This window comes from Manis javanica, chromosome 7 (genome assembly GCF_040802235.1).
Source record: "Manis javanica isolate MJ-LG chromosome 7, MJ_LKY, whole genome shotgun sequence".
In the NCBI taxonomy this organism is placed as follows: Eukaryota; Metazoa; Chordata; class Mammalia; order Pholidota; family Manidae; genus Manis; species Manis javanica.
In genome coordinates this window covers 33,508,221-33,528,384 of record NC_133162.1, presented here as the reverse complement: position 1 = coordinate 33,528,384, position 20,164 = coordinate 33,508,221, and the positions used below count along the sequence as shown (strand labels likewise).

General features: G+C 46.3%; 1 long non-coding RNA gene across 1 annotated transcript in view; it reads left to right on the top strand.

Annotated features, from left to right (window-relative positions):
- LOC140850379 (uncharacterized) overlaps window positions 1–8,189 on the top strand; it is a 30,865-nt gene extending 22,676 nt beyond the window's left edge. Inside the window, exon 3 of the long non-coding RNA XR_012133125.1 lies at window positions 7,822–8,189. This is a non-coding gene — a long non-coding RNA (uncharacterized lncRNA). The remainder of the gene's footprint in view (window positions 1–7,821) is intronic.
- The last annotated feature ends 11,975 nt before the right edge of the window (window positions 8,190–20,164 follow it).

Below are 20,164 nucleotides of genomic sequence, written 5' to 3'. Positions count from 1 at the left end.
AGGTTGCTTCCAATTCTTGGCTATTGTAAATAGTGCTGCAATAAACATAGGGGTGCATCTGTCTTTCTCAAACTTGATTGCTGCATTCTTAGGGTAAATTCCTAGGAGTGGAATTCCTGGGTCAAATGGTAGGTCTGTTTTGAGCAATTTGATGAACCGCCATACTGCTTTCCACAATGGTTGAACTAATTTACATTCCCACCAGCAGTGTAGGAGGGTTCCCCTTTCTCCACAGCCTCGCCAACATTTGTTGTTGTTTGTCTTTTGGATGGCAGCCATCCTTACTGGTGTGAGGTGATATCTCATTCTAGTTTTAATTTGCATTTCTCTGATAATTAGCGATGTGGAGCATCTTTTCATGTGTCTGTTGGCCATCTGTATTTCTTTTTTAGAGAACTGTCTGTTCAGTTCCTCTGCCCATTTTTTAATTGGGTTATTTGTTTTTTGTTTGTTGAGGCGTGTGAGCTCTTTATATATTCTGGACGTCAAGCCTTTATCGGATCTGTCATTTTCAAATATATTCTCCCATACTGTAGGGTTCCTTTTTGTTCTACTGATGGTGTCTTTCACTGTGCAGAAGCTTTTCAGCTTAATGTAGTTCCACTTGCTCATTTTTGCTGTTGTTTTCCTTGCCCGGGGAGATATGTTCAAGAAGAGGTCATTCATGTTTATGTCTAAGAGGTTTTTGCCTATGTTTTTTTCCAAGAGTTTAATGGTTTCATGACTTACATTCAGGTCTTTGATCCATTTTGAGTTTACCTTTGTATATGGGGTTAGACAATGGTCCAGTTTCATTCTCCTACATGTAGCTGTCCAGTTTTGCCAGCACCATCTGTTGAAGAGACTGTCATTTTGCCATTGTATGTCCATGGCTACTTTATCAAAAATTAATTGACCATATTTGTTTGGGTTAATATCTGGAGTCTCTAATCTGTTCACTGGTCTGTGGCTCTGTTCTTGTGCCAGTACCAAATTGTCTTGATTACTATGGCTTTGTAGTAGAGCTTGAAGTTGGGGAGTGAGATCCCCCTCCCACTTTATTCTTCTTTCTCAGGATTGCTTTGGCTATTCGGGGTCTTTGGTGTTTCCATATGAATTTTTGAATTATTTGTTCCAATTCATTGAAGAATGTTGCTGGTAATTTGAGAGGGATTGCATCAAATCTGTATATTGCTTTGGGCAGGATGGCCATTTTGATGATATTAATTCTTCCTAGCCATGAGCATGGGATGAGCTTCCATTTTTTAGTGTCCCCTTTAATTTCTCTTAAGAGTGACTTGTAGTTTTCAGAGTATAAGTCTTTCACTTCTTTGGTTAGGTTTATTCCTAGGTATTTTATTCTTTTTGATGCAATGGTGAATGGAATTGTTTTCCTGATTTCTCTTTCTATTGATTCATTGTTAGTGTATAGGAAAGCTACAGATTTCTGTGTGTTAATTTTGTATCCTGCAACTTTGCTGTATTCCGATATCAGTTCTAGTAGTTTTGGAGTGGAGTCTTTAGGGTTTTTTATATACAGTATCATATCATCTGCAAATAGTGATGGTTTAACTTCTTCTTTACCAATCTGGATTCCTTGTATTTCTTTGTTTTGTCTGATTGCCGTGGCTAGGACCTCCAGTACTATGTTAAATAACAGTGGGGAGAGTGGGCATCCCTGTCTTGTTCCTGATCTCAGAGGAAATGCTTTCAGCTTCTCGCTGTTCAGAATAATGCTGGCAGTGGGTTTATCATATATGGCCTTTATTATGTTGAGGTACTTGCCCTCTATTCCCATTTTGCTGAGAGTTTTTATCATGAATGGATGTTGAATTTTGTCAAATGCTTTTTCAGCATCTATGGAGATGATCATGTGGTTTTTGTCTTTCTTTTTGTTGATGTGGTGGATGATGTTGATGGATTTTCGAATGTTGTACTATCCTTGCATCCCTGGGATGAATCCCACTTGGTCATGGTGTATGATCCTTTTGATATACTGTTGAATTCTGTTTGCTAATATTTTATTGAGTATTTTTGCATCTGTATTCATCAGGGATATTGGTCTGTAATTTTCTTTTTTGGTGGGGTCTTTGCCTGGTTTTGGTATTAGGGTGATGTTGGCTTCATAGAATGAGTTTGGGAGTATTCCCTCTTCTATTTTTTGGAACACTTTAAGGAGAATGGGTATTATGTCTTCTCTGTGTCTGATAAAATTCCGAGGTAAATCCGTCTGGCCCCAGGGTTTTGTTCTTGGGTAGTTTTTTGATTACCGTTTCAATTTCTTTGCTCATAATTGGTTTGTTTAACTTTTGTGTTTCTTCCTTGGTCAGTCTTGGGAGGTTGTATTTTTCTAGGAAGTTGTCCATTTCTTCTAGGTTTTCCAGCTTGTTGGCATATAGGTTTTCATAGTAGTCTTTAATAATTCTTTGTATTTCTGTGGAGTCTGTCGTGATTTTTCCATTCTCATTTCTGATTATGTTGATTTGTGTTGATTCTCTTTTTCTCTTAATAAGTTTGGCTGGAGGCTTATCTATTTTGTTTATTTTCTCAAAGAACCAGCTCTTGGTTTCGTTGATTTTTGCTATTGTTTTATTCTTCTCAATTTTGTTTATTTCTTCTCTGATCTTTATTATGTCCCTCCTTCTGCTGACTTTAGGCCTCATTTGTTCTTCTTTTTCCAGTTTCGATAATTGTGATGTTAGACTATTCATTTGGGATTGTTCTTCATTCTTCAAGTGTGCCTGGATTGCTATATACTTTCCTCTTAAGAGTGCTTTCACTGCGTCCCACAGAAGTTGGGGCTTAGTGTTGTTGTTGTCATTTGTTTCTATATATTCCTTGATCTCTATTTTGATTTGTTCATTGATCCATTGATTATTTAGTAGCCTCTATGTGTTTGTGAGCCTTTTTGTTTTCTTTGTAGAATTTATTTCTACTTTTATACCTTTGTGGTCTGAAAAATTGGTTGGTAGAATTTCAATATTTTGGAATTTACTGAGGCTCTTTCTGTGAGCTAGTATGTGGTCTATTCTGGAGAATGTTCCATGTGCACTTGAGAAGAATGTATATCCTGTTGCTTTTGGATGTAGAGTTCTATAGATGTCTATTAGGTCCATCTGTTCTAGTGTGTTGTTCAGTGCCTCTTTGTCCTTACTTATTTTCTGCCTGGTGGATGTATCCTTTGGGGTGAGTGGTGTGTTGAAGTCTCCCAAGATGAGTGCATTGCAGTCTGTTTCCCTCTTTAGTTCTGTTAGTATTTGTTTCACAAATGCTGGTGCTCCTGTGTTGGGTGCATATATATTTAGAATGGTTATATCCTCTTGTTGGACTGAGCCCTTTATCATTATGTAGTGTCCTTCTTTATCTCTTGTTACTTTCTTTGTTTTGAAGTCTATTTTGTCTGATATTAGTACTGCAACCCCTGCTTTCTTCTCACTGTTGTTTGCCTGAAATATGTTTTTCCATCCTTTGACTTTTAACCTGTGCTTGTCTTTGGGCTTGAGGTGACTTTCTTGTAAGCAGCATATAGATGGGTCTTGCTTTTTTATCCATTCTATTACTCTGTGTCTTTTGATTGGTGCATTAAGTCCATTTACATTTAGGGTGACTATTGAGAGATATGTACTTATTGCCATTGCAGGCTTTAGATTCGTGGTTACCAAAGGTTCAAGGTTAGCTTCTTTAGTATCTTACTGCCTAACTTAGCTCGCTTATTGAGCTGTTATATACACTGTCTGGAGATTCTTTTCTTCTCTCCCTTCTTATTCCTCCTCCTCCATTCTTCATATGTTGTGTGTTTTGTTCTGTGCTCTTTTTAGGAGTGCTCCCATCTAGGGCAGTCCCTGTAGGGTGCCCTGTAGAGGTGGTTTGTGGGAAGCAAATTCCCTCAGCTTTTGCTTGTCTGGGAATTGTTTAATCCCACCATCATATTTAAATGATAGTAGTGCTGGATACAGTATCCTTGGTTCAAGGCCCTTCTGTTTCATTGCATTAAGTATATCATGCCATTCTCTTCTGGCCTGTAGGGTTTCTGTCAAGAAGTCTGATGTTAGCCTGATGGGTTTTCCTTTATAGGTGACCTTTTTCTCTCTAGCTGCCTTTAAAACTCTTTCCTTGTCCTTGATCCTTGCCATTTTAATTACTATGTGTCTTGGTGTTGTCCTCCTTGGATCCTTTCTGTTGGGGGTTCTGTGTACTTCCATGGTCTGTTCGATTATTTCCTCCCCCAGTTTGGGGAAGTTTTCAGCAATTATTTCTTCAAAGAGACTTTCTATCCCTTTTCCTCTTTCTTCATCTTCTGGTACCCCTATAATACAAATATTATTCCTTTTGGATTGGTCACATAGTTCTCTTAGTGTTGTTTCATTCCTGGAGATCCTTTTATCTCTCTCTATGTCAGCTTCTATACGTTCCTGTTCTCTGGCTTTTATTCCTTCAGTGGCCTCTTGCATCTTATCCATTCTGCTTATAAATCCTTCCAGGGATTGTTTCACTTCTGTGATCTCCTTCCTGACATCTGTGATCTCCCTCCAGACTTCATCCCATTGCTCTTGCATTTTTCTCTGCATCTCATCCCATTGCTCTTGCATTTTTCTCTGCATCTCTGTCAGCATGTTCATGATTTTTATTTTGAATTCTTTTTCAGGAGGACTGGTTAGGTCTGTCTCCTTCTCAGGTGTTGTCTCTGTGATCTTTGTCTGCCTGTAGTTTTGCCTTTTCATGGTGATAGAGATAGTTTGCGGAGCTGGTACGAGTGACCGCTGGAAGAGCTTCCCTTCTTGTTGGTTTGTGGCCTTCCTCTCCTGGGAGAATAGTGACCTCTAGTGGCTTATGCTTGTCAGGTGTGCGCAGACAGGGCTTCTGCTACCTGCCCGTTTGCTATGGAGTTTATCTCCGCTGTTGCTGTGGGCATGGCCTGGCTGGGGCTGCTCCTCCAAAGTGGTGGAGCCCCATTGGAGGTGGAGCGGCCGGGAGGCTATTTATCTCCATAAGGGGCCTCTGTGCTCCCTGTTGCCCAGGGGGTTAGAGTGCCCAGAGATCCCCAGATTCCCTGCCTCTGGTCTAAGTGTCCTGTCCTGCCCCTTTAAGACTTCCAAAAAGTACTCTCCAAACCAAAACAACAACAGCAACAATGAGAGAGGGAACAAAAAAAAGGAAAAAACACGCAATTTTTTTTGTCCTCAGGTGCCGGTCGCAGGCACCCGCTCACCGGTCCTGCTGCTCTGCCTCCCTAGCACTGGGGTCCTTGTCCCTTTAAGGCTTCCAAAAAGCACTCACCAAAAAGAAAAAAAAAGGGGAAAAACGTGCGATTTCCTCTGTCCTCAGGTGCCAGTCTCAGGCACCCGCCCACCGGTCCCGCAGGGAAAAACACACGATATTCTTTGTCCTCAGGCGCTGGTCCCAGGCACCCGCTCACTGGTCCTGCTCCTCTGCCTCCCTAGCACCGGGGTCCCTGTCCCTTTAAGGCTTCCAAAAAGCACTCACCAAAAAGAGAAAAAAAAAGGGGGGGAAACGCATGATTTCCTCCGTCCTCAGGTGCCGGTCCCAGGCACCCGATCACCGGTCCCGCCGCCCTGCCTCCCTAGCAATGGGGTCCCTGTCCCTTTAAGGCTTCCAAAAAGCACTCGCCAAAAAAAAAAAACCGCTCCGGTTTCTTTCCACCCACCAGGAGCCAGGGGGAGGGGCGCTCGGGTCCCGCCGGGCCGGGGCTTGTATCTTACCCCCTTCACAAGGTGCTGGGTTCTTGCAGGTGTGGATGTGGTCTGGATGTTGTCCTGTGTCCTCTGGTCTCTATTTTAGGAAGAGTTTTCTTTGTCATATTTTCATAGCTCTATGTGTTTTTGGGAGGAGATTTCCACTGCTCTACTCATGCCGCCATTCTGGCTCCGCCCATTAATTTTTTAAATTCAGCAAATTCTTAGGGATTTTCTGCCACTATAATTATATAATCTGCAAATAACACCTGTTTTGTATCTTCCTTCCAATCTTTCCATTCACTTTATTTTCCCTCTTCTTACTTTATTGGCAAGACCTTTTGTGACAATATTGATTAGGGGTGATAACAGACATCCTCACCTTTTTTCCCTAATTCAAGGGAAAGATTTCCATATTTCACCATTAGGCATGATTTTTTCCATAGGTGTTTTTGTAATTAGCCTTTTTAAGATTAAAGAAGTTCTTTTCATTTCTACCTTGACAAGACTTTTTATAACAAATGAAGTTACATTTTACCAGATTGCTTTACTTTATTAATAGTCATATTATTTTATGTTGAATGTCATGAATTACATTCATTTCCTAATATTAAACTAACTTTGCATTTCTGGGATAAGCCCAACTTGGTTGTCCTATTTTATATTTTTATATTGCTGAATTTGGATTGTGAATAGTTTGTAACATTATTTATGAGGAAGGGAACCTACAGTCTTATTCACAAAGTCCTTGTTAGGGTTTGGTAGCAAGGTTATGTTAGCACCATAAAATGAGTTGGGGAGTGCTTCTCCCTCCTTCCCTATTCTTTGGAAAAGTTTGTGAATTTGGAAATATTTCTTCTGCTAAGGTGTTATTTTATAAAAGGCACACTGTATTTTAAAGAATCAAGATATGACATGATGGAGGTGTTAGCTAATGCTATGGTGGTAGTCACTTTGCAATATATAAGTGAATCAAATCAACACACGCACACCTTACATTTACACAATGTTACATGTCAATTATATCTCAATAAAGCTGGAGAAAAAATGAAGAAATCCTGTCATGCATGTCACAAAGTTAACAGTTCACCTTTCCTCACCTCCAGTATTTTCTTAGTAGCATTTCTACCCCTACAGGTCCCACTTTCAACTCTTTCATCTGATTCTTTGGTATTTATCTCTATATCTCCACATAACATAATCTAATTTCTGCTCTTTAATTTTCCAGTTTGAGGTATTACCTATTTTTTCCTTATAAAGAAAAGGAGGACTTAACTTTCCTTCCTCCCTTCTTGATCCACCCATGAATGCACACATTTCCTGTATCCCCCACCCAATATAGATATGTCATAACTTTTTTTAGACCAAATGTTTACATTATTGTGACTATATAAACGCTATTCACAACTGAGCCATGATGTGCTTCATACAACATGTTGACTGTTCTTTCTTTTTTTGGTAGTTAATTCACACTTCATTGTTGTCTTTTGTACTTTAAATTTCCCCAAATTGTGTAAATCTCTCAATATCCATATTAGGTATTATATCAATTTTATCTTCTTAAGAAACCACTCCTAGAGTCTTCTAAATGGCTCTCATCTGAGATGCTTTTGCTCTGGAGCTATGTGACTGCAATCCTGGGCTTCCCTTCCTTTTATCTATCCTCCTGCATTGCTCTTATTCAGGATCCCATGTCTCCATTTACTTTCTTGTATTGATGCAGCATATACCTTCCTTATCTGAATAGAGCTACCATGTTTAATTGACTACCAGTATTTAATTGAAAGTTTAGCTGGTACAGAATTCCAAGTTCAAAAGTATTCTCTCTCATAATTTGAAAGTGTTGTTCTGTTGTCTTCTGGCTTCCCATGTAGCTCCCCCTTGTGTGCCTCACAGTGCCTTTCTAAGCAAAGCAGGTTCTACATCACCCCGGTAACAGCAGATGTGTCATGTCATGGGACCAGCTTTAGTGGAATACGAAAGGTGGTGGATACTGCGATACACCATCCAGATTCCCCTCCAGGAATGAAGAATTTATTACCCCAGCTTCTGGGAAGGCTGCCAGAAAATGTCCCTCCACTGTCAGCCCTCTTTTGGGATTGCCCACACTGAAGAAAGCTGCCTTGTCTAAGGTCATATTTCCTTCCAGGAGCAGCCTACCTCCTGAAGGGTCCCCACCAGTAAGATGGCGAACTTCCGGCTTCTTTTCGGGGTCCTCGGTTCCCGCCGGCGCCACCTGAAGCCCAATCACCTCTCGCCCCCCTCCCAATCCCAGCACCTAGCCAACAGCCACCAGCCCCGTAGAAGTAACACCACAATCACCCTATGCCCCATCCTATATAACCCAGCACCTTTCCCTAATAAAGCGGAACTCTCCGGTGAATTGCTGTTGTGTGTCGCTCCTTTCCTTTCATTGGTGCCGAAACCCGGGAGACGGGACACCCCAACTGGGCCCCGTCTTCCCCCAACACCAGCAGCAGCTTGCCCTCGTCCTCTTTTTCCGGCGCTGGCTCATCACACTCACCACTCCTCTCTGGCCTTTAGGTAAGTCCCCCCCCCCCCCGCCCCGGGGTGGGCCACTCTTCCCTGAGCTATCGCAGTGCCATTGACCGTGATCGTCCGGCAAGGCCCTGACGCTCGGGGACAAGGAGGGAACGCTACCCGCCTCAGGCCTTCATGGCTGCGGCGGACCCTCAGGCCCCTCCCCCGACAGCCATAAATCCCTGCCTCAGGCCTTCACGGCTGCAGCGGACCCTCAGGCCCCTCCCCCTCCAACAGCCATAAATGAGGTGACTCCTTTGCGGATGAGAACGCTCCCTTTCCCGCCCCCTCCTCCTTCTGTTCCGTCCGCCGAAACCTGTTCGGTCTGCCGAAAACGCCTAGCGCTAGGTACCTCGTGACTCCGGCACTCTGCCTTCTTAGGGAAGTCTGAGTGACGACCCACACTTCCCAAGAAATTCCGACTCATATACGAGTTTCCGCAGACCACCAAGGATCATCGGGGACGCCCTTTGTCTCCTTGTGGTCTGCCTCCAGTCTGAGGATCTCCGTTTGTCTTACCCTGTTTGTCGCCTTCTCTGTCCTTTAGCCATGGGAGCCTCCTCATCCCTCCCTGAAAGTTCACCTCTTGAATGCCTGCTTAAGCATCTGGCTACCCTCTCCCTGACACCTGATATAAAACCAAAACTTCTCCGTAAATATTGCTCCCAAGACTGGCCGACATACCCCCTAGACAATAACAACCAATGGCCCGCAGGGGGAACTCTTGATCCTAACATCACTCGCAATCTCTTTAACTACTGCCAGCGCCTGAAAAAATGGAAGGAGATTCCCTATATCGAAGCTTTTCGCCTCCTAGCTCAAAATCCCAGCCTCTGCACCACCTGCTCCCCGCCCCAAGTTCTCCTAGCCTGCAAGCCGTCTCCCTCCCCTCCACACACTCCCAGTCCCTCTTCAATTACCTTTGACCCGGCCGACGAGCCTCCGCCATACAGACTTCCCCCTTCAGCCCCTCCCCCTCCTACAACCCCTCCACTCTCCGCCGCCGCTGCCGCCTCTTTCCCCATGGCAGAAGCCTCCCGTCCTCTCCCTTCCCCTTCTTCTCCTACAACAGCCCCTCCCCCTTCCTCTACCGCTGCCACCGCTGCCACTTTCCCCGCGGCAGAAGCTTCCCATCCTCTCCCTTCCCCTTCTCCTCCTACAACAGCCACTCCCCCTTCCTCTACCGCCGCCACCCCTGCCACTTTCCCCGCGGCAGAAGCTTCCCATCCTCTCCCTTCCCCTTCTTCTCCTACAACAGCCCCTCCCCCTTCCTCTATCGCCGCCGCCGCCTCCACCCCCGCAGAAGCCTCCCATCCTCTCCCTTCCCCCTCCTCCACCATCTCCTCCTGCACCTCACCACCTCCTCCTCCGTCCCCCTCACCTTCCCCCCTCCCGCAAATCAAGCCTGAGCCTTTCAGCCCCCCTCTAACTAAGTTCCAAGAGCCTCGTCCGTCTTTGCCCCCTCAGATTCGGTCCCGAGAGCCTCCCAAAATTATCGCGGCTTTGCCCCCATTACCTGTTTCCCCTGCACAGACTGAGCCAGAACCCTTCAGTCCCCCTCAGACTCGGTCCCGAGGGCCTCCCAAAATTATCGCCCCGCTCCGGGAAGTAGCAGGATCCGAAGGCATCTTGCGCGTTCACGTACCTTTCTCCTTAGGAGATTTAGCCCAACTAGAGAAACGCCTAGGTTCCTTTTCCACTGATCCCACGACCTACATCAGGGAGTTTCAATGGACCCTCCAGTCTTACAGCCTCACGCATCATGACATTTTCATGCTCCTGGCCAATACTCTCCTCCCTGAGGAGTGTAGACGAGCTTGGGACTTCGCCCAAATGCATGCTACCGAAACCCACAGGACTGACCCCACCTGTCCCCCTGGTCCCACTGCTGTCCCCAAACAAGACCCACACTGGGATTATAACACCGCTGTGGGTCTCCACTCTCGAGATATTTTTGCCTCCTGCTTAATAGCAGGTCTAAAAAAGGCAGCTCGTAAAGTAGTCAATTTTCAAAAGCTCCAAGACATAATTCAAAAGAGAGACGAAACCCCCTCCGAGTTCTTAGATAGACTCACTCAAGCCCTATTACAGTATACCAGCCTGGACCCAGAAACACCTGAAGGAAGACATGTCCTTATGACATACTTCCTAGCTCAAAGCTGCCCTGACATTAAAGCTAAACTCAAAAAGTTAGAACAGGGCCCCGCTACCCCACAGACTGAGATCCTAACAGTGGCCTTTAAAGTCTTCCATAACTGGGAGGAGGAGAAAGAAAGCTGTAAACAAAAGGCTGATCAGGCCAATTTCCAAATGTTGGTCCAGCTGATAAAACCACAACCTGGGCGCCCCTCTACAAACAACCCCCCCCCCAGGAGCTTGTTTCAAGTGTGGAAAAGAGGGACATTGGTCAAGGGCGTGCCCCTCCCCCAGATCTCCTACCACCCCATGCCCCAGATGCCACAAAAAGGGCCACTGGGGGTCTGATTGCCCAACCACCCGAAGGGGAGGCTGGATGAACAACCCCCATCCTAAGCCCACCCTAGTGGGGCTGGCAGAAGAAGATTGATGGGGCCCGGGGGCTTCTCGCCCGACCATTTCCATCACCAAACAGGAGCCCAGGGTTACTTTAACAGTAGACGGTCGCCCCATCTCCTTCCTCCTAGATACAGGAGCCACCTTCTCAGTCTTGCGAGAATACCGGGGCCCTACCACGCCAGCCATTACTCCTATAGTCGGGGTAGGAGGTAAACAGATTTTCCCATTAAAACCCCCCCCCTTTTATGCACAATCCTAGACAGTCCCATACCTTTCTCCCACTCCTTCCTAGTTATGCCCCAGTGTCCCATCCCTTTACTAGGACGGGACATCCTTTCCCTCCTCCACGTTTCCATAACTATATCCAATCCCACAGCCCCCAGTACTCCCTTTCTGATGGCCCTCATAGCCGACAACCCCTCTCTACCCAATGAAAGCTCCAGTTCTGCCCTTATACACCCTGTAAATCCCAAAGTTTGGGACATTACAAGCCCCTCCATGGCCCTATGTCCCCCTACCTCTATCAAATTACGTGACCCCTCTCAGTATATCTGTCAGGCCCAATACCCCCTAACCACTTCAGCCCTCATAGGCCTCCAACCCATCATTCAAGATCTCTTAAACAAAAACTACCTCAGACCCACTCACTCCCCATTTAATACCCCCATATTAGCTGTGAAAAAAAACAATGGATCTTTCCGCCTTGTCCAAGACCTTCGCCTCATCAACATAGCCGTTGTCCCTATCCATCCCTTAGTTCCAAATCCATACACCCTTTTATCGCAGATCCCTGCTTCTGCATCCCACTTCTCAGTCCTAGATCTCAAGGACGCATTTTTTTCTATTCCTCTAGACCCCTCCTCCCAAGATTTTTTTGCCTTCACCTGGACGGACCCATACACCAGACATTCTGTACAGCTTACTTGGACAGTTTTACCACAAGGCTTCCGAGATAGTCCCCATATTTTTGGACAAGTCCTAGCTCAAGACCTCAAACAGTTTCACCATGATCACCCCGAGTCCACTTTATTACAATATGTAGATGATCTTCTACTCTGCAGTCCCTCGTGGGAACAGTCTCAACTTGACACTGCGTCTCTACTTAACCTTCTAGCTTCCAGAGGTTACCGAGTATCCCCTGTCAAAGCTCAAATCTCTTCCCCTTCTGTCACTTACCTTGGATTCCTTCTGTCTCAGCAAAGAAAGTCCATTACCTTAGACAGAAAATGACTCCTCTCTGACCTGCCCGTTCCCAAAACCAAGACAGAAATCCTTTCCTTTCTAGGCTTGGCTGGGTATTTTAGAGCGTGGATCCCTAACTTCTCCCTGTTGGCAAGACCCCTATACGACCTCAGCAAGGGCCCCCCTGAAGAACCATTATCATCCTCACCCCGACACTCCTTCATTAAGCTCCGTCAAGCCCTTGTAAAAGCTCCAGCTCTCCATCTCCCTGATTTGTCAAAACCCTTCTCATTATACATTCATGAGAGGTCCAGTCAAGCTCTAGGAGTCCTAGGCCAATATTATGGCCCATCCTTTGCCCCAGTAGCTTATCTCTCCAAGCAATTAGACCCCACAGTTCGAGGATGGGCCCCCTGCCTACGGGCATTAGCCGCTGGACAGCTCTTGCAGAAAGAAGCTCACAAACTAACATTCGGAGCGCCCCTTACCATTCTGTCCCCACATCACCTAAAAGATCTCTTAACCTACAAAAGTTTACAGACTCTCCCCCCCTCCAGACTCCTGACCTTACTGTCCTCTTTCCTCCAAAATCCAAACATTTCTTTCCTCCCCTGCCTGCCCCTAAATCCGGCCACTCTTCTTCCTCTGCCCTACTCTCCTCATACTCCCTCTCATGATTGCCTGGAAGCCCTTCACAACTTCCTTCCGTGCCACTCCACGATCTCCGAAGGCGCCCTCTCACACTCCGACCTCATCTGGTTTACTGATGGGTCCTCCTTCAAACATGAGGGCATCCACTACTCAGGATATGCAGTAGTCTCCCTCGAAGATGTCATTGAAGCACGAGCCCTACCCCCTGGTACAACCAATCAGCAGGCTGAACTCATTGCCACCACCAGAGCTTGCACTCTGGCCCGGGACACGTCTCTCACATTGTACACTGACTCCAAGTATGTATTCCACATTCTCTTGTCCCACGCGGCAGTATGGAAAGAACGAGGCCTCCTCACCACAAAAGGGAATTCCATAACTAATTCAGCCTTAATTACTAAACTTTTAGAGGCTTCACAACTCCCACACCGACTAGGCATAGTCCACTGCAAATCACATCAAAAAGACGACTCCCCCATTGCAAGAGGTAACAACAAGGCCGACAGAGTAGCCCGGTCAGTTGCCCTATCAGAAAACGCACCAGACAACAATCCGTCTGCCCTTGCAGTTTTAGCCTTATCACAAGACGCCCTCTGCTCTCAGGACAAAGAGTCTCTCTTCCGCCTCTTACATGACCTGTTCCATCCCAGCCCCCAATCCTTAATCCATTTTTTACAATCTTTTTCTCCTCTTTCTCCTGAAGACAAAACCCTACTTAACCAAATCACCTGCAAGTGCACCATCTGCCAATGCACTAACCCTAATACCCCCCTCAAAGCCCGACCCTTCCCAGCTCATCAAGCAAGGGGTAATGTCCCCGCTGCAGATTGGCAAATAGACTTCACTAACATGCCCCCTGTACGACGTACCAGATACCTACTCGTGCTAGTAGATACATTTTCAGGATGGGTCGAAGCTTTCCCCACCACTAACAAACGAGCATCCGTAGTTGCCTCTATCCTCCTCACCCAGATCTTTCCTAGGTTCGGGATGCCCACTTCCCTCCAATCAGATAACGGCCCTGAGTTCACTGCCCAAATTATCCAAAACCTCTCCAAGTCGCTCTCGCTCCCCTGGCATTTACATTGTCCTTATCGACCACAAGCTTCAGGAAAAGTAGAAAGAGCCAACAGGACTCTAAAAGACATCCTGACCAAACTATCTCTAGAACTACACCTTGACTGGGTTCGCTTACTTCCCTTAGCTCTACTCCGCATTCGAGCCCTCCCAAAGAAACCTTCCTTCTTGTCACCCTTTGAAATCATGTACGGCCGCCCGATTCTACCCCCGGGGCTCCCTTCCCACAAAGGACCAATTCCTCCCAATATAGCCCTTCCACTACTCTCTCTCCTCCGCACTGAATTGTGGAAATATCAAGATTGGCTCCTTCCTGATCCATCCGCCTCCCAAAATCCTCCTGTCTTACAGCCCGGCCAACTAGTGTTTTATAAGCCACCAGAAGATCAGCCCTCTCTCACCCCGAAATGGGAAGGTCCACACCCAGTTATTCTCTGCACCCCCTCGGCCGCCAAGCTCTCACTGCCTGATAACTCTGTCACCCCTTGGATTCATATCTCCAGGTTGAAACCAAATACCCAAGACTCACCTTCTCTGGACACCCAAGACCCATCAGTCACAATCCAGAGTCCTTCGGATACAGCCCAAGACGCTGTCTACTCTACCACACCTCATCCCTCTGATCCCTTGAAGCTCCGCATCTCCCGTGCACCCTCTTTGCCATCCATACCTGAATCATGACTTTTTCCTCCTTTACTGCTCTCTCGCTTTTTTCCCTCATTCCTATTGTCTTCCCTGCCGCCCCACCCTCCTTTGTATGGCGATTCAAAGTCAAGCAGACTTACACACAGCATCAAACAAAAGTTACTGCCCTCATTGCCACATCAGACTGCCCTCTGAAAGGCTGCTCTGAGCCTTTGTACCTCCACTTTCCTCCCTCCACTGAAGTATTCATTTACAGCTACCTTTATTCTCCCTACCTCTGCTTCCTCTATGACCAAAGACAAGCCTATTGCAGGCGATGGCAAGACACCTACGGGGGATGCCCCTACTGGTCTTGCACCATTCACTACATGGGTGACTTCCAGTACCCACAGTATTACTCCTCCAACCGTTTCATGAAATATCCCAACGGCTCATTCTCCTTATTAATCCCAGATCCCTGGGACTCTCGATGGGCTGCTGGAGTAACAGCCTCAGTTTACTACAAGGGGTCCTCGACCCCCCATGGTACCCTTCATATCTCTCGAGAGTATGTTCCCTCTCGCTCCCAGATCTCTCAAGTTGCATCAGATATCAGACTTTCCGAAAAAGTCATTATCCAAACTCTTGACGGCGCCTCTTCATCTTCTTATTCCTCCTACTCTTGTTTACAGCTCATTCAAGACACCACCATCTTTCTCAACCACACCCTCAACACCGCCAATTGTTTCTTGTGTGCATCACTACAGCGCCCACTGCTGGCCGCCGTGCCCCTCAATATTTCCAACTACTCCTTCCATGCAGAAGGACAACCCCTCCGTCCCCTGGCAGACATACCCCTGTGGGAACCAGAATACCCAGATAATCTCACCATCCACCACTGTGTAGGCCCAACTCCACCCCCCTCCAGTGCACTTCACTGCCTCTCTATCTACACCCCTACCTCCGGCTCTAAGACTTTTACACAACCAGGACACTTCTTTTGGTGTAATGGCAGCCTTTTCAACTCACTACCTCTCAACTCCGATACACCCTGCATTCTCGTCACCCTAATCCCACAGCTTACACTTTACAGCATGGCAGAATTCCTTGAGCTCCAACCTCCCTTGCACTCATGCACAAAAAGGGCTGCTTTCCTTCCCATCATGGTCGGTATCTCTTTAATCACCTCAGCCATTGGGGTGGGGTTTTCGGGAGGAGCCTTGAGTCACTCTCTATGGGCAGTTAGAGATCTCGACGCCAAACTTGAGGGAGCCCTGACATCCACTGCCGATTCTCTAGCCTCTCTCCAAAGACAGGTCACTTCGCTAGCTAAAGTCACCCTTCAAAACCGGCGGGCCCTAGATCTGCTTACAGCTGAGAAGGGCGGCACCTGCGTCTTCCTCCAGGAAGAGTGCTGCTATTACATCAACGAGTCCGGCATTGTAGAAACTGACATCACCAAACTCACTGACCTTGCCTCCAGCCTCCACTCTGCTTCCAATTCCAACCCATTCTCTTCAATACTAACAAACCCCTCCTCACCTGGCTCTGGCCCATTGCAGGCCCCATAATAGTCATTCTTCTCGTCTGTCTCTTCTTACCCTGTATAATAAAGTTCATCAAATCCCAAGTCGGAAAAATCTCTAATCAAGCTTTCAACCAGCTTTTACTCAGGAACTACCAGCTTCTGGCCACGGAAGACCCCTCACCCTCACGTGACCTCCTCACCACATGCTGAGATGGACCCCTCTCTCCGCTGGAAACTGTTCCTGGAAACAATGGCCGCAGACGCCTGGCTCCTGACACCCATATCCTCTTGGCATCATTGGAATCAACAGGTCCTCAACCTATGGTTACAGGGAACCTTCATTGATTTCCAACCTGAAGAAGTCCACATCTACTCATCCTTACTGTGGGGAGTCCTATCAACCCTTTCCTCCCAATCCTCAAACCCTCACTCCCTTCTCCGCCCCTGTTCAGCAGGAAGCAGTCAGAGAGAAAGCAACGTCCACAAACCCATAGAGGAGAAAGGGGGGAATGAAGGGTCCCCACCAGTAAGATGGCGAACTTCCGGCTTCTTTTCGGGGTCCTCGGTTCCCGCCGGCGCCACCTGAAGCCCAATCACCTCTCGCCCCCCTCCCAATCCCAGCACCTAGCCAACAGCCACCAGCCCCGTAGAAGTAACACCACAATCACCCTATGCCCCATCCTATATAACCCAGCACCTTTCCCTAATAAAGCGGAACTCTCCGGTGAATTGCTGTTGTGTGTCGCTCCTTTCCTTTCACCTCCCATGATTGATTAATGCAGGGGTACAAAGTCTTGGCCCCATTGCCCCAGGTGGTGATAATCTATAGGGCCGTCCCAGCTCCAGGGCTCCCCATTGGCAGCCCAAGCTGGTGTTGGCACTGTATTACTGCAAACCCTGATTCCTTCTCCTCCCTTTTATGGTGATGATCTCAAGAATACTTCCTAAGATATGTCCTACATGCTAACATCCAACTCAGAATTTTTCCCTGGAGAACCCAACCAGTCAGATTGGGTGCCAGGAGTGGTCCAAGAAAACAGATGCTAAGATGAGATTTGGAGCTCAGTCACCCACCACCCAGCTGGCCACAAGGACCTGTCATTGGTGGTAGGTAGAACATTGACACAGTACAGTTGTAAGAAGGGTGGCCAGGGGTGAGCTTGACTAGTATACCAATGAAAGTGGGTGCATTTATCAGTGCAGTATGCCAGGTGGCTGAGATAAATGGACAAAACAGTAACTTTAAGACCTTGGACTTGGGCGGACATTGCTGAACTCAACTGACACTTTGGAAGAGGGTAAAAAAAAGCTGAGAGTGATTAATTGGCAATAAAAAGCTGAGAATGAAAGTCAGAGGCCTCCTTGGTAGCATACTTCAAGTCCGTCCTCTGCAGCAGCAAAAGGCCATGAAAAGCTAAGGACCAGGTCCAAGACTAGGTCTTGGTCATAAAAGAAGACAAGCTCCAAAGACAACTGACCTGTTTCTTACCCAAGACAGATCTTGAGTAGAGCCCTGTTTGGGAAAGAATGGGACCCTGATACATGCAATAGGGATGTCTGGGATGATGCCCTTGAGAATCTTGAACCTCCAGATTCCTTGAACCCCCTGGGCCTTCAGGAGAGGCATGCTTCTCCCTATTAAGGACAAGCACCCCTCCGCTTTGCTGGGAGACAATGCAGAGGTCTCTCTGGTGCAAGAAACTTGTTCTCCCCTCAGGATCTGCCTTCACCCCCACCCCCCATCCTGGCCACTAAGCCAGTATCTAGTGTTAAGTACCAACATAATTTTGCTGAGGGTGTTCTAGGCCTGCTGAAGGCTGAGAGGTACTCTATGTCCTGAATAAATGGCAGGACACAGCCAATGTGTCCTAGCAGGAGACAGAAGAGTACACATAAGACTGGGTTCTAAGGGTGCAGGATTAAGAGGCCTTATTTTATTTTATTCAGGATCCCAGGAACACAAATTTGAAAAAAAAGAGTTTATAAGTTTGGGCACACGCTCCTGGGCTCCTGGATTTACATACTTCAAGGGCCCTGGAGAGGGTGTGAACACACTGCTAGGGTGGCTTCTAGAAGCATGGAAAGGCAGTGGCTGGACTGCTCTGGCAGACTGTGGAAAGTAGGGATTAAAATATCCAAAATAGTGAGCATGAGCAAATGGATACAATATGTAAAACCAGGAAACCCAGCAAATGACTGAGTGCTGCAGGGACTATAGAACACATCATTTACCAAAGCAATAAAGAATGTGCTGGGCTAAACTATGTTTTCTACCTTTATCTTGCATCTACCTATCACTTCAGCATTTTATTAAAAATAATAATAATAATAATTATAATAATAATAACAACAACAAGGGAAAAATGTGGGATTCACATATAAATCAAGTATAAAAATCAAACGAATATTCATATTTGACCTGATTGTTTATCGTTCATAATGCGTGATCAAAACCGAAAGTTTCTGTGATGACTGCCCTTGTACTGTTCACCATGTAAGAACTTACTCACTATGTAAGAATTTGTTCACCATGTAAGAACTTGTTTGTTATGCTTCAGAAGATCGGAGACTGATCAGAATTAGGCTTGGGGTGGATTAATAATTGCGCATTGAGTCCCCTATACAGAATTTTATTGTTGTTAACAACCATTTGATTAATAAATACAAGAGATGTCCTCTCAAAAAAAGAAAAAAAAAAAGAATGTGCTGGGGAGAGAGGTACCAGCTTCACTCAGGTCAGTCCTCTGTCGACCAGGTCTGAGGTCAGAGATACTGATGCAGACTTGGGCTCATAGCAATGGGAACAGTGAGACCCCAAAACAATAGAGGCCAGGAGGCAGCTCCCAATTGTCAGAAGCCAGATGTGAGCAATTACCATGACAACATCCAGACTGAAGTGGCAAGCACCCTAACTCGCAGAGAACCATGGAGATGACTGACAGAGCACAGCATCCCAAAGACAAACAGACAGGCAGCAGAAGGGTCCTGTTCAATCAGTACAATCAAAACACATCAGAAGACTAAGGGAAATCACCCAAATAAAAAGCCGTATTCCCTTGCCTAATTTCCAGATCTGAGCCAGCCTGAGGACATATGCCACTGAAGGAGGGAAGGGTCAGGTGTGCAAGGGGAAAGACTCTTCATCTGCACAGCAAGTCCCCAGGAGAAGGACACTCCTGCAGCCCACCCTTAATAGGAACCCAGGCACCCATGCCCGTTTACTCAGGTAACTGTTGCTGGGAAGGAGAACACCCAAACATTTTAAAGACTTTGGCATATAAGATTTAAACTGACATTGATGCCTGGACACCCAAATATTGTCATGACTTCTCTCATTAGAATGGGAGCATATGGGGGCCAGGTAATAAATAGAATCTTTGTTTTACAGTGAATCCTCGGTCATTTCCAGTTTCTGAATATATCACTACAATAGCCATATGGGTTTGCAGGCAAAACCACCACAGGTCCTTGACCTGTGGGTAAAAGCTCTGGTAATGAGGGATATTTCCTCCCTTTTACCATAAGTGCTCCTCCCCAAGAGCACTCCTAAGGAACACCCTCCATGCTCATCCCCACCTCAGAGCCTGGTTCCCAGAGAACGCAGCCTGCAAGGAGAGGAAGTAGGTAAACCACACTGGAGCAGGACTTTTAAGAGTCACTGTGGCATGTGTTTGCCAGTTCTCTTATTCTTTCCCCTCTGCCTTGAGGCCAGTATGTCCCAATTGAGGGCCTCCCCTTTAATCAAGGTCCTAGAATGAAGAAAGATGGGGCAGAGCCAGTCTGTGGCTAGCACAGAAGATGAGAGCAATTCAAACTGTTGTTCAAGCTGCTGAGACAGAAGTTCTTTATATGGCAGCACAGCCTGGAGAAAGCAGACCAATAAAGTAACTGAGAGGCAGTTCCCAGGTTCTACAAGGCCTCAGAGGCCTGAGAAAGTGTATGAAGCAAAACATACAATAAATTAAGGTAAAATATAATGAAATGAATGCATTGAGAAATGATATCATTTCTATGGTATTCTTCCCAAACACTAGTACCCAGACTAAAAATGAAAAGACATCAGACAAAGCCAATGTGAGAGACGTTCTACAAAACACCTGACCGGTACCCTTCTAAACTATCAAGGTCATTGAAAAACCACAAAACTAAAAGAAAACATAAGCAGTGAGCCTTTGGTTATCAGCCTTAGCAATTTTTTCTTGATATGTCCCCCCAGGCAAGCTAAACAAGAGCAAAAATAAACAGGCAGGATTCCATCAAACTATAAAGCTCCTCTACAAAATAAAAAGGCAACCAACAAAATAAAAAGGCAACCAACAGTATGGGAGAATATATTTGCAAATGATGTACTGAT